Genomic DNA, 14,280 nt, shown 5'->3' on the forward strand with positions numbered 1-14,280 from the left:
AAAAAAAAAAAAAAAAAGAAAGAAAAGAAAAGAAAAGAATGCCCAAAGTATCACTCTACCAGATTTTAGGCTATACTCCAAGCCCACAGTGATCAAAACAGCCTGATATTGGCACAAAAACAGAAACATAGACATTTGGAACCAAACAGAAAACCAAGACAGGAAACTAAGCTTTTATATAACCATCTGATCTTTATCTTTGATAAACTAAACAAAAGCATATACTAGGGAAAAGAATCCCTATTCAATAAGTGGTGCTGGGAGAACTGGATGTGAAAGACTGAAACCAGACCTGCAACTTTCACCACTTACAAAAATTTACTCAAGATGGATAAAAGATTTAAATCTAAGACATAAAACAATAAAAATCCTAGAAGAAAGTGTGGAAAAAACTCTTGGGGATATTGGCCTGGGGAAAGATTTTATGTCAAAGACTTCAGCAGCAATCACAACAACAAAAATTAACATATGAGACTTCATTAAACTGAAAAGCTTTCACCTACCTAAGGACACAACAATTAAAGCAAATAGACAACCTTCAGAATTGGAAAAGATGTTTGAATATTATGAATCTGACAATGGCTTGATAATTAGGATCTATAGAGAATTCAAAGTAATAAATAAAAAAAGAACAAACAATCCCATCTATCACTGGGCAAGAGACATGAAAAGAACCTTCTGAGGAAGACAGATGAATGGCTGACAAATATATGAAAAAATGCTCATCATCCCTAATCTCCAGAGAAATGCAAATCAAAACCACCCTGAGATATCACCTAATCTCAGTGAAGATAGCCCACATCTCAAAGTTCCACAGTTGCTGATGCTGGTGCAGGTGTAGACAGAGAGGCACATTTACACTGTTGGTGGGACTATAAACTAATACAAGCTCTATGGAAAGAGTTATGGAGAGTCCTTAAAGAACTCAAATTAGACCACCTATTTGACCTCACAATTCTACTAGTAGGCATCTACCCAGAAGAAAATCATTTTATCATAAAAACATTTGCACTAGGTTGTTTATCACAGCTCAATTTACAATCGCCAAGATGTAGAAACATTTAAATGCCCATCAATTCAGGAACAGATTAACAAACTGTGGTATATGTATACCATGGAATACTTGGAATACTATTCAGCCATAAAAAATATGATAACTATACATCTTTTATATTAACCTAGATGGAGGTGAAACACATTTTTCTCAGTAAGGTATCACAAGAATGGAAAAGCAAATCCAATGTACTGAAAACTAATATGACACCAGTAGACGATCTCAGTCATGCCCACATAGAATTAAAATTTATTTCAATACAAGTTGGAGGGAGGGAGAATGAGCAAGAGGGAAAGGGGGTATTTGGGGAGCTCCCAGATAATGGGCACAATGTAGGGGTGTATGGCACACCTGGGTGCAGGGCACCAACTACAAAAGGGACACTACCTAACAAATTCTAATATTATAACCTGATTGTTTCTACCCTCACATTAAGCTGAAATAATAATAATAATAATAATAAAAACCCTGTGGGATGCTGCAAAGGCAGTCCTCCAAGACAAATTTATAGCCTCAGATGCCCTCATTCAGAAAACAAAGAATGCAAGGGAAGGCCAGGCATGGTAGCTCATAGCTCTAATCCCAGCACTCTGGGAGGCAAGGCCAGTGGATCACTTGAGCTCAGGAGTTTGAGACCAGCCTAAGCAAGAGCAAGACCACATCTCTACTAAACAACCAGGCCTTGTGGTAGGCACCTATAGTCCCAGCTATTAGGGAGGCTGAGGCAAGAGCATCACTTGAGCCTAGATGTCTGAAGTTACTGTGAGCTATGATGATGCCAAAGCACTCTACTGAGGGTGACAAACTAAGAGCTCTGTCTCCAAAAAAAAAAAAAGGAGTGCAAGTCAACAACCTAATAGACCATCTAATGCAACTGGAAAAGGAAGAACAATCCAACCCAAACCTTGTAGAAGAAGCAACCACAATCTGAGAAAAATTAAATAAAATTGAGAACACAAGAATCTGAAAGATCTTATGTTCAGAAGATCAGCCAAACAACAGTTGGTTCTTTGAAACAATTAGTAAAATTAAAAAACCCTTGGCCAGACTAACTAGAAATAGAAAAGATCTCTAATCTCATTCAGTAACAGTAAAAAGGAAATAACAACAAATACCACAAAATACAAAAGACCCTCAACTACTATTAGAAAAAACTCTATGCCCAGAAATTTGAAAACATAGAGGAAATGGCTCAATATATGGAATTATAGCATCTTTCTAAACTGAACCAGAAAAAGTTCAAATTTTGAATAGATATGTATCAAGCACTGAAATAGTATCAACAATACAAAATCTTCCCAAAAAAACAATTCTTTGAGATGAATGAAAATAAAAATACAACATACCAAAACTAACAAGATTTGGTGAACACAGTTCTTACAGGAAAGTTTATTCCCATAAATACCATTTTTTTACAAAGAGCTTAAATTAACAAGTTACTCTTCCACATTAAGTAACCCAAATTAGAAAAGCAAACTAAATCCCCCCCAAAATAGAAGGTAAGAATTAATATAGATTAGAGTGGTAGTAAATGAAGTAGAAAATTGAAAAACAATAGGCCCAGCACAGTGGCTTATGTCTGTAATCCTAGCTTTCTGAGAGGCTGAGGCAGATGGATTGCCCTGAGCTCACAGGTTTAAGACTAACCTGAGCAAGAGCAAGACCCCATCTCTAAAAAAAGCCAGGCATCATGGTAGGCACCTGTACCAGCTACTTGGGAGGTTGAGGCAAGAGAACTGCCTGAGCCTAAGAGTTGGAGGTTGCTGTGAGCTATGATGCCATGGTACTTTACTGAGGGTGACAAAGTGAAACTCTGTCTCAAAAAAGAAAGAAAGAAAGAAAGAAAAACAAAAGAGAAAATCCATAAATACAAAAGTTGAGTTCCCGAAAAGACCAACAAAACTGATAAATCATTACCCAGAAAATCTAAATGATTAACTTTGGAATGAAAGAAGGATTATTACTACCAAGTATACAAAATAAAAATAATTATGAGAATACTATGAATTGCACACCAATAAATTAGAAAATCTACCTGAAACACACAAATTCCTAGAAACATCAAAACTAAGAAACTGACTCAAAAGTAAAATATATATATACATATATTAATAGCTCTACAACTTAGAGATTGAATTGGTAATCTAAAAAACTTCCCACAAAAAGAAAAAAAGCCCCAAATCAGATGGCTTCACTAGTTAAGTCTACCAAGTATTTAAGGAAGAATTAACACTAATTCTTCACAAACTTCCAACAATGACAACAACAACAAAAATAGAGGAGGGAACATTCCCAACATAAGACCAATATAAAGACAACCCAAGGAAACTACAGACCATTGTGCCTCGTAGACACAAAACCCTCAACAAAACACTAACAAACTGAAGCCAGTAGCATATATATATAAAGTCTTTACAACACAAGCAAATGGGATTTTCAAACCCCATAAATGCAAAGTTGGTTCAATATATGACAAATCAACACAACATATACGATAGATGTAATATAGCATACAAGGGAAGGAAAAGAATTATCAGTTCAATAGACACAAAAAAAGCATTTAGCAATATTCAACACTCTTTCATGCCAAAAACACTAAAAAAAAAAAAAAAAAAAAAAGGAATAGAAGGGCATTTCCTCAGCCTAATAAAGAGCATCGTGAAACCCACATCTAACATGCTTAATGGTGAGAAGCCGAAAGCCTTCCCACTAAGGCACAAGGCAAGGATGCTTGCTTTTGCCGCTTATATTAGACCCCAGACCTGAGGTTCTAGCCAGTAGTTAGGCAAAAAGAAGACATAAAAGATATCTAGTCTGAAAAGGAAGAAGCAAAACTACCTCTATTTATAGATGACAAAATCTTCTGTACAGAAATTCCTAAGGAATCTACAAGCACACACAAAAACTATTACAGCTAATAAGCAAGCTCAGCAAAGTTGTAAGTCATAAGGTCAATATATAAAAATCAGTTTTACTGCTATACACTGAAAGTAAACTCAAAAGTTAGAGAAAACAACTGTATTTGCAACAGCATTAAAAAAAACCCTTCAGAATTAATGTAACGAAAGAAATGCAAAACTTGCACCCTGAAAACTATGAAACTTTTCATTTTTAGAAATCAAATACATGGGAAGATTATCCCATACTTGTGGGTTAGAAAAATTAATATTGTTAAGATGGCATTATGCCCCAAATTATTCCACTAGTTTAATGCAATTCCTACCAAAATGCCAGTGCCCTTTTTTTGTAGAAAATGACAAACTGAATAGAAAATTCACATGGAAATGCAAGGGAACAAAGACTCTTAAAATCATTTTGAAAAAAAAAAATTGAAGGACACAGACTTCCTGATTTAATATTACTATTACTATAAAACTAAAGTGATCAAGACAGTATGGTATTGGCAAAGAATAGAAATACAGATCACTACTTAGAGTCCATAAATAAACCCATACATGTATGTCAATGGATTTTTGACAAAGGTACCAAGAACATTCAATGGGGAAAGAATAGTCTCTTCAACAAATGATGCTGAGACAACTGGATAGTCACATGCAAAACAATGTATGTGGACCCCTATCTCAAACCATATTAAAAAAAAAAAAACTCAAGGCTGGGCATGGTGGCTCACACGTGGAATCCTAGCACCCTGGGAGGCTGACACAGGTGGATTACTTAAGCTCAGGAGTTTGAGACCAGACTAAGCAAAAGCAAGATTCCATCTCTACTGAAAATAGAAAAACTAGCCAGCCATTGTGACAGGTGCCTGTAGTCCCAGCTACTTGGGAGGCTGAGGCAGGAGGATCACTTGAGCCCAAGAGCATGAGGTTGCTGTGAGCTATGAGGCCACAGCACTCTACCCAAGGCAACAGAGTAAGACTCTAAAATATAAAATAAAATAAATAAAATATATTTAAAAAACAAAAGAATTCAGCAGTGTGGCTACACCAGTCTCTGTATTCATTATTCTATTATTGATAAATCATCCAAACCTCCATTCCAAAACAAAAATAACTTGATTCCTTTTCTGATTACAAACATAATATGTGTTTATAAGAAATATAATTTAGACAATACAAATATAAATAATGAAGTTTAAAAATCACTGAAAATTTCACTACTCCAAAATAACTAACCCAACCTTTACACACATACACACAATGTTTTTCAAAATTAATGTCCTAAATTCTGTTTATTTTGATAAAATGTATATCTTTCTACTCCTATCTTCAATATAGATGTAAGTTTTATGCCTTCACTTACTTCATCTTTATGGTTGATCTCAGATAGTTTCAGGTAAGGAAGGAGGTGGTAGGTTTACCCCACCCAACTGCTGGTAAAACTGTTTTCCCCACAGGATTTACTGATTCAGGAGAAGCCAAGGGAAGGACTCAGAGACATGCTGCCATGTGTTGTAACTTGTAACAGCAGCAACTGAAGGTCACTGAGGCCTCCCACCTCCCCCAACTTTCTCCTGGGCCTGGAGAGTGAGGAGGGCCTTGAGGAGCAGGTTGTAAGGACAGCACTTGCAGGGAAGGAGCTGCAGAGTCAGAAGGCCATGGTAAGGACCCTCAAGGCAGGAGCGGTCCCCACCGCCCCCAGCTGGAGAACCTGGGCCAAGGCAGGACCAGCATGGCTCAGAGGCAGTAAACATGAGGACCACTCATTCCCACATGTCCCCGTGCCAGGGCAGACACTACTGCCTGCCTCCTGTCACACCAGGCCCCTCCACCTGCCCCACCCTACTCCTGACAACAGGAGCTGCCACTCTGATGGCTGATCAATGCCCAAGCCCCCAGTCATTGTTTAAGATCAAACAACCTCCTGGTGAAAATGCTGTCCTCAGTCCTCTAACCTGACCCTTCCAGCCAGGCCAACCACTTTTTCTAAATTCCTGTCACATCCCCTTCAGCAATGCTGGTAAACTGAGTCAGGCTCACACCAAAGGGCTGACCATAGCAAAGAGGCAGCTAATGGGGAGAAGAAAGAAGAGAAGGCCTCCACTCACCCTTGCAGAAGGGGCTACACTACACAGAGCTGTCCAGACTCTCCGGACCTGCTTCTCTACAGGGCTCCCCCAAGCTGCAGGGAGGCTTATCGGGACAGGGTGGGGGTTCCTGGGCCTCTCAGCGCCCAATCCTTATCCTCTTCAAGAAAAAACAGACACAGCTCCTGACGCCCTTCATGGTGCCTTTGTCTGCTTTTCATCCTCACAGACCCCAGGAAATCTGGCCTGTGACCTCCACAGAAGAGGAAACAGGAGTTAGGATCAGGAGGGCCAGGCCTGCCCCTGAGCCCTCTGACAGGGCCCCACAAGGATCTTCCCTCTCCTGCCTCTACACTTTGCCCCTCTACCTCTTGGGAGCATCAGATGAACACAGGAACTTGCTCTAGGATTTGCCTCTAAAACCTAGTCCTGATCTCAAGCTCCCCACTAGCTCTCACTTCATCCCCTTCTCCCCTTCACAGCAAAATCCTACAAAGATTCATCCCTGCTGTTGTGTTCTCACCTCCCTTTCTCTCTTCCTGACTCACATTGCTCTTGCCAGGACCAGCAGGCACCTGCACCGTGTACATCCAACCACATCCCAGGCCCTGTAGACCCAACTGTTCAGCCAAGACCACTGCAGGGCAGAGGCCCTCACTGGCTTGAGAACCCCCCAGGGCAGCCTTCCTACCCCTCCTGCACCTGACTTCAGTCCCTGCTCTCTCTCATCCCTCTTGACAAAGTCCAGGCTGCCCGAAAGAGCTGCCAATCTTTAAAAATACCTTCCCTGTTTCCAGGACAGCCCGGCCTGCCAAGAGGGCCACTAAGCCTTAAAAGCAATGCCCCTCCCTGTTCCCACTGCCACAACTAGGGGCACTGGGCCACCTCCTCCAATAAGTCTACTAGTCACTGTGACCATCACCTTCCTGCTAACATCCCATAAAACATTCACCCTCTTACTCTAAGTCAGAATGTGCTAGAGACTTCGTGTGCCTAGCCTTCCAGAATAAAGATTTATTAACGGTGTTTTGGCTGATTTTCTTTCACAAGGACTCCCTGCCCCCCTTTTTTTTCTGGCTTAGGGTTGGTAAACTAAGCAAACAAAATGGGACATATTAATGCTAAAAAGGTGATTCACTGCTTGTCAAAAGTCACATTTACTTAGCATCCTTATCTCACTTGATGACTCTTCCTGGGCATGCACATGCCATAACCCTCTCCTCCTGTCTCACCGGCACCTTCCCACTAGCCTCTTTTCTTGGTACTGCCTCTGCTCTGTCCTGTGACACTGGCACTCCATACTCTGTCCTCACCTCTCACCTACAATCTCATCCAGTCCCAGGGCCTTAAATGGCAAAGACATTCTTCTACTTCCCAAATGTAGTATCTCCAACTCAGACCTTACCTGAGAGCTAGACATGGAGAGCAAATTCCCACTCAGGTGTCTAAGAGGCACCTTGACTATCACAAGTCCAGCACAGAACTCTAGTCTTCCCAGTAATGTCTCTCCCTGCCTCTTCCTTCTCATGAAAGGCACCAACCATCAGATAATGGCCAAGAAAGGACTTGGGGTAGAAGACAAAATCCTTTGCATTTTATACACACCTATATTGTTCAAAACTTTTCCCCAGTGATTTACACTATTTTTTTTATTTTTTAAAGTGATTAACATTTACAAAAGTAGCAGGGACCTACTACTGCCTGCTAGGAATCGCTGAGTCACCATTTGTGACCTACACCCATGCCTGCTAGGAATCGCTGAGTCATTGTTCATTCAACAGGTCACGTCTTATTGCTTCCTTTCATGCTGGGGATTTTGAAGGCCCCAAGAATACAGTGAAAAGCAAGATAGATGAAGGTCCCACTTCCAGGAACCTTTATGTTTTAAAGGCAGAAATAGACGTAAACAAGTAAACAAATATAGAAAAAAGATAAATGTCAAATATAAAAATTAAAAACAGTGAACTGACAGGGACCATTTGGGAAAGATGGAGGGGACATGCAGATGGACATTTAAGGAAGGCCCTTGAAAGTAGGATGACAAGTCCACTGAACCCTGGTGGACTGAAACTATGCAACAGTCTGGGGTCAGGACCCTGCAAGCAGAGGGCAGCATGGATAAGAGCCACGGGGAGGGGGCACCCTCTGTGCTTCAACAGCACACGCAGGGAAAGTGGCAGGCAAAGTAGCCAGCAGGAGGCCAGGTCCTCGTGCTTCCTCCAAAAGCAGTAGTTCTCAACCTCCCTAATGCCGCTAGTAGCAATGCAAATAATTTTATGGCTGAGGGTCACCACAACATGAGGAACTATATTAAAGGATCGCGGCATTAAAAAGGTTGAGAACCACTGTCCATAAGCTAAAGAGAAGACAAGGCTGGCTCTGAGCAGGAGAGAGGCGTGATGAAGTGCCATGTTCTCAGAAGATTCTCATGGCTTCCCCACTGAAAGGCATCAGGGCCTGCAGGTGGCCCCAGCTGCCTCCCAGACAGCAGATTTGGCCCCACCACCCAGAGCACACTGAAACAATGCACAGTTGATCGAGTCCCTAAGTTGCATAGTGCTTCATCAAGCACCAAGAGATAGCTGATACATTGTGCCCTGGGACCCCAATCTCCATCATACCTGGGAGTGGGAGAAAGCAAAGTACAGAGGGCTGCCAACTAACCAGGCACAGAAAGCTCAGCTGCCCACAGCACCAAGTACCAAAGCAAAGCTGGGTAGCTAACACCAGACAACTACAACTTGACATGAACCGTAACCATAAGAAAAATGTATTTCCTAGCTATGACACTTCTACAAGCAGTCTGAAGTACAGGACACTTCCCCACCCACACATGCCCCAGCACCCTGATTTTGGTCTCTAATACTAAGAACCAGAACTCATGAATCACAGTAAATCCAGTAACTTTGGGTAGGAGGAAAATCAAGATTGTTGCTTTCATGAGTGTCAGAGGAAGGACAACAACATTTAACAGACCACCATTGTTAGAGAGTATTAACTTCAGCATTAGTTAATAAGAAATACAGTGTAACTACTGCTTTACAGTAGCTGAAATCTGCAAACAGACATGAGTTTATTATGATATCAAAACAGAAAAGTTAAAATTAATATAGAAAGCATAAAACCAATAAAGAATGAATAAACATATAAAATAAATCATAAATTAAAAATTGATAAGGGATGAAATGTAGCCTATCACAGGAAACTTCCTTTCCTGATATTAGTAACACAAATATGATCGCATAGCCAGGTCTTTGTTAATTCTATAACATTCATGTAACCTCACAAAAAGCCAGGACCATCATTTGTGTGGGTGCAGCAGCAATAAGTGGACAAGTCACAGGAATGCTGAAAAAGTAGAAACTGGACCAAGAGCAGAAAAACTCAACCAACACCCCTGGTGACAGAGTAACTTGGCAGAAGAAAGCTCCAACTGCTGCTGAGCACAGACAAGACAAGCAGTGAGAAAGAGTGCCCCACAACATTGTCAACAATCAGGCCTTTGGAGAAACACAGCCACACAGACTCAGCCTATCCCCCTTCCAAGTGTACTAAGGGTCAGGTAAGACATAAATGAGTTTCCAAATATACTAAGTAATTAGGGCACAACAAGGAGGTGGGTACTGCCAGCTATACTAAACTAAAAGATACCCTCACTGCTGAGAAAGACTCCAAGTTTCAAGAAAATCAAATTACATCTATGAGAAAGAAATGATTGCAAGGGTCTCATGGCACACCACCTGAGACTCCACAGGGACATAGCCTGAAGACATGCAGATGAGACGGGAGGAGCCCTGGGTCCCCCACCCCCCAGCCCAGAGTCAAGCTGTGGACCCCAACCCACACGGGCCTGGGGGCTCAGCTGCTCTCAGACAGCTATTGCTTTCTCTCTTGGATTCAGTGAGATTCCTAAAACCCTTGAAAGATGCAAACACAGTAGTAAAATTACTTCATGCAAGGAAAACAATACTGAGAAGAAATAAATCATCCAAATGAATGTTATCTGCATCCCTACCCAAGATACTTGACTTTTTCTAACCAGTTTTAATGTAAGTGAAATAATTAAGAGTGTAATAAGTACAACATTATGGGCATATTGAAAACATTACAGGAATTGGATATATAGGAAATTCCCAGGTTACAAATGAGACAGGTTCTGTAGCTTTATTCTTAAGTTGAATTCATATGTAAGTTGAAACAGGTATATTTATTTACCCATTATCTGCAACAGCCTCTAGTTAATTGTGAGTTGCATGTCAGTCAGATGTTTGTAACTCAGGGACTGCCTGTATTAGATGCATGTTTTAATTAAATGTTCAGAAGTATCTGATACCCACACATTCACTGTTTAAATGTCTGGGGAATTGGGGAAATGTGTAAGCTTTCATTTCATACTCATTTTCAAGAAAGTGGGCTCTGAGATATCTTTAAAAATGTTGACTATTCAGGAAATACATTACAGTACTGAAACAGGGATTCCCAAAGTTCAAGTGGGGAGAAGGCCTTGCTGTGCAAGCACCTGGACATCCAAGTCCTATAGACAGGAACAAAAAGAGGCACTTGCTTTACCTGGGCCCTTTCCTGCCAAGGCAGGGCATTGATGTCCTGGGCAACAGGACAACCCACAGAATGGGAGAAAATATTTGCAAACTATCCATCTGACAAGGGATTAATAACCAAAATATCTAAGGAGCTCAAACACCTAAACAGCAAAAAGTCAAATCCAATTTTTAAAAATAAGCAAAACATTTGAACAGACATTTCTCATAGAAAGACATACAAATGGCCAACAGGTTTTTGAAAACATGCTCAACATAACCAGTCATCGCAAATTAAACCCTAATGAGATATTACCTCATTTAGTTAAAATGGCTCTTATCCAAAAAACAGGCAATAGCAAATGTTGGCAAGGATGGGGAGAAAAGGGAACCCTCATATCTTAATGCTTTGGTAGAAAAGCATCTAGTGGAGCCACTATAGATAACTGCACAGAGTTTCTTCAAAAAACAAAAAATACAACTATCATGTGATCCAACAATGCCATGGCTGAGTACAGATACAAAAGAAAAAAATCAGTATATTAAAAAAAATCTGTACTCTCATGTTTATTACAACACTATGCACAATAGTCAAGATAAAGAATCAACCTAAGTGCCCAACAACAGATAAATGCATTATAAAAATGTGGTAAATGTACACAATGGAATGCTATCAGCCATAAAAGAGTAAAGTTCTGTCATTTGCAGCAACATGGTTAGAACTGGAGGTCATTATGTTATGTGAAGTAAGCCAAGCACAGAAAGTCAAATATTTTACTCATGTAGAAGCCAAAAAAAGTGGATCTCATGAAGATCAAGAGTAAACTGCTGGTTACCAGGCCAAGAAGGGGAGGGAAGGGAGAATGCAGAGACGATGATGAATGGACACAAATACACAGTTTGACAGAAGGAGTAAGACCTAGTGTTTCATAGATCAGTACAGTGATTACAGTTTACAGTAATCTACTGTATATTCCAAAGCAGCTAGGAGAGAATTCCTAAGTTCCTAATATAAAGACAAATATTTAAGATGATGGATATCCCACCTACAGTGACTTGATCTTTAAAAATTATATAGTTGTATTAAATTATAACATATACCCTGAAAATATGTACATTATGTATCAATAAAAAAAATTAATAAAACAAGTACGTATTATAAAACCAACTGAGGTGCCTCATGTCACCACCAGATGGTGCCAGACAGGTGGAGTGAAGGGCCCAGAAAACGGCCCACAGGGAGTCCACCTCTGCCCAAAGCAACTTGGTAGTTACCATAATTCAGGGCCTTAATGTCCTCACCACATGAGGCACCAGTGGTCCTGGCAGTCATTCACACACATGCCCCAGAAGGCTCACCCAAGAACACGCAGGGTCACTGTGCTTGGACAGAGGCCACAACATGAGAACAGCCCTGCTGAATGCTCCCCCACTCCAGGAGCCCTGCTGGGAAAGCACATGCAGCTGTCCCAGGAAAAAGGCAGAGCCAGTGGTACAACCTGGAGGCAGCTCCCAGAGAGCCTGGCAAGTGAGGAGGGCACACTAAGAGACAGGTTTGGCTCCCCACAGAAGTGAGGGGGTTGTCACTGGGGTCAGAGGGCCACCCGTGGTCAGCAGCAAAACATCATTCCCACCTGTTCTGGGCCCCTTACAGGGTGGGGGAACAGCATGGTCATCCAGCATGGATCTCACATCCCCATGGATGGTGCTCAAAGGCCCCTCAGCTTCATTGGGAACACTGGAGTGTTTTGTAAGGACTGTGTGCTCAAATGTCACTCGTGTCATTAGAAACTAGTACAGATGAACAAACAGGTCCTCAAGAGCAGGCTGAAGGAGGATCCCAATGGGAGAGTGTGGGGGATGGGGCTGTGGATGGAAGAAGCATGGACTCCAGAGTTAGGGGTTGCGCATGGATGTAGCTTCCCTCAGGGGACATCAGGCAAGGTCTGCAGGAGTTTGGGGTTGTCACAGCGAGGATGGGGTATTCCAGGACTTCCCCCCACAACAAAGAGCCACCCAGCCCAAACCAGCAGTGTGGAGGCCAAGACACCCTTTTGTAGACACAGTGGCCAGGGACCCTCCCATGTTTGAGCAGCTTTGAGAAGGGCAGGGAGGGCAAGCCATGGTCCACCTTGGCCACCAGTCAAACCAACACCTGAGTCTGCAAGGCCACTCACCCTCCCAGCTACCCCATCCAGGGGGGCTCTGTCCCTATCAGACTAAGAGGAAACTGACACTCTGTCATCCAGGCTGGTCTTGAACTTAGGCCTCTGGACACCTGTGTGGCACCCCAGTCTGAACACAGTTGGGGCCTAGTTCCAGCACCTCACACTAACCAGTGCTCCCCAAAGGCAAGGAGGAAGGTTGCTCTTCACCATGCATCTAGTGGGCTGAGATTCTGGAACAACAGCCTGGGCCTGGCAGTGCAGCTGCAGGATCTGTGGGCTCCACCTCTCAGTTGCACAGGTGACCATTCAGTGGCAAGTCTCCGAAGCCTGACCCCAAGATTGGAATACCAGAACCTCCCCTTCCTAGATGTGTCAAATGAGGATATTATCTACTACATAGCGTTGTGAAGATTAAATGGAGTAATACGTTTCCATCACAGGGTACCTTGAAAGCTCTAATGTTTTAGATCAGTAATTCTTAAACTATGAAATAATACGAACCACCAGGAATACCCGCTAAAGACTAACAGGGCTGATCCCCACCTCCAGAGTGGGTTCAGAGGTGTGGGGTGGGGCTAGAGAATTTGCATTTTTAGGTGAACTCAAGGGTTTAAAAAGGTTGGGATCTTAGAGACTTATCCCTGCTTGGCACTCCCAGTAGGTTTTTTCCACCGGGAAGTTTTTACTGAGACCACCCGGGACCATTTGCTGAGCCAGAGGTAGGGATTAGCAGGGACTTCCAGCTAAGGCAGCAAAATTCCCGAGGGTGACGTAGGGCCATGGGAGGTCCTAGATGTCCAGACACCTGAGATGCCGAGGAGCGCGCCTGCGAGCCACCTATGAAGAAGGACTGGCCGGGTCCCCGGTGTCCTCTTCCCCTGCCCCTTCCTCTGGTCTTCCCTAGGCGTCACCCAATCCCGCCCAGGAACCCCAAGTGTACCTCCGTCAACTCAGGTCGCCCTAGGTTCCCCTCATCTTCTGCGCACCTGCTGCTCTGGCCCCTCCCGGGCGTGTCTCCCACACTTCAAGTGTCCCCCAGCGGGCGCCCGCTCCCTCCTGGGACCCCATACCCCTCCCCCCCACCGGTTTACTCACCTTGTGCGCGCTCCCAGCCTAGGGCACGCTCGGCGGCGTGACGGGGTCTCCGCTCCCCTCCGCCCCAAGCTGACCCGACCTTCCGACCCGGCCCCTGCCCGGCGAAGGCTGTAGCGAAAAAAGACCCAAGCTCCGGGTACCGCGCAGCCCCGCGAGGAAGCGGGAAACTAGGTCCCCACCCGCCCGGGCGCCGCCCCCGCTGGGTCCCGCCCTTTGCGTCACAGAAGGAGGAGGGACTGGGCGGGGCAGGGGCGGAGGCGGGAGAAGGGGCGGTGGCAGCGGGGTACCCTGGGAATCCGGGTGTCTGGGCTGAACAGGGGCCGGGCGAGAGACTGCGCAGGATGAGGAGGCCTCAGACACCGCCAGCCCCTGGCTCACAGTCCAACCCGCTGCCGCTGGCGCTCTGGGGTCACTTTGTGATCCCTAGTGATACAGGAC

The 14,280-nt window shown here is 43.5% G+C and overlaps 1 protein-coding gene across 1 annotated transcript in view; it reads right to left on the reverse strand.

Moving 5' to 3' along the window:
- The window catches only part of SLC41A3 (solute carrier family 41 member 3), a 98,260-nt gene extending 84,287 nt beyond the window's left edge, over window positions 1-13,973 (reverse strand). Inside the window, exon 1 of the mRNA XM_003796175.3 lies at window positions 13,843-13,973. The gene's annotated coding sequence lies outside the window, so the exon portion shown is untranslated. The remainder of the gene's footprint in view (window positions 1-13,842) is intronic.
- Between the last annotated feature and the right edge of the window lie 307 nt (window positions 13,974-14,280).

This window comes from Otolemur garnettii, unplaced genomic scaffold (assembly GCF_000181295.1).
Source record: "Otolemur garnettii isolate 467f Iridium unplaced genomic scaffold, OtoGar3 scaffold00101, whole genome shotgun sequence".
Taxonomy (NCBI): Eukaryota; Metazoa; Chordata; class Mammalia; order Primates; family Galagidae; genus Otolemur; species Otolemur garnettii.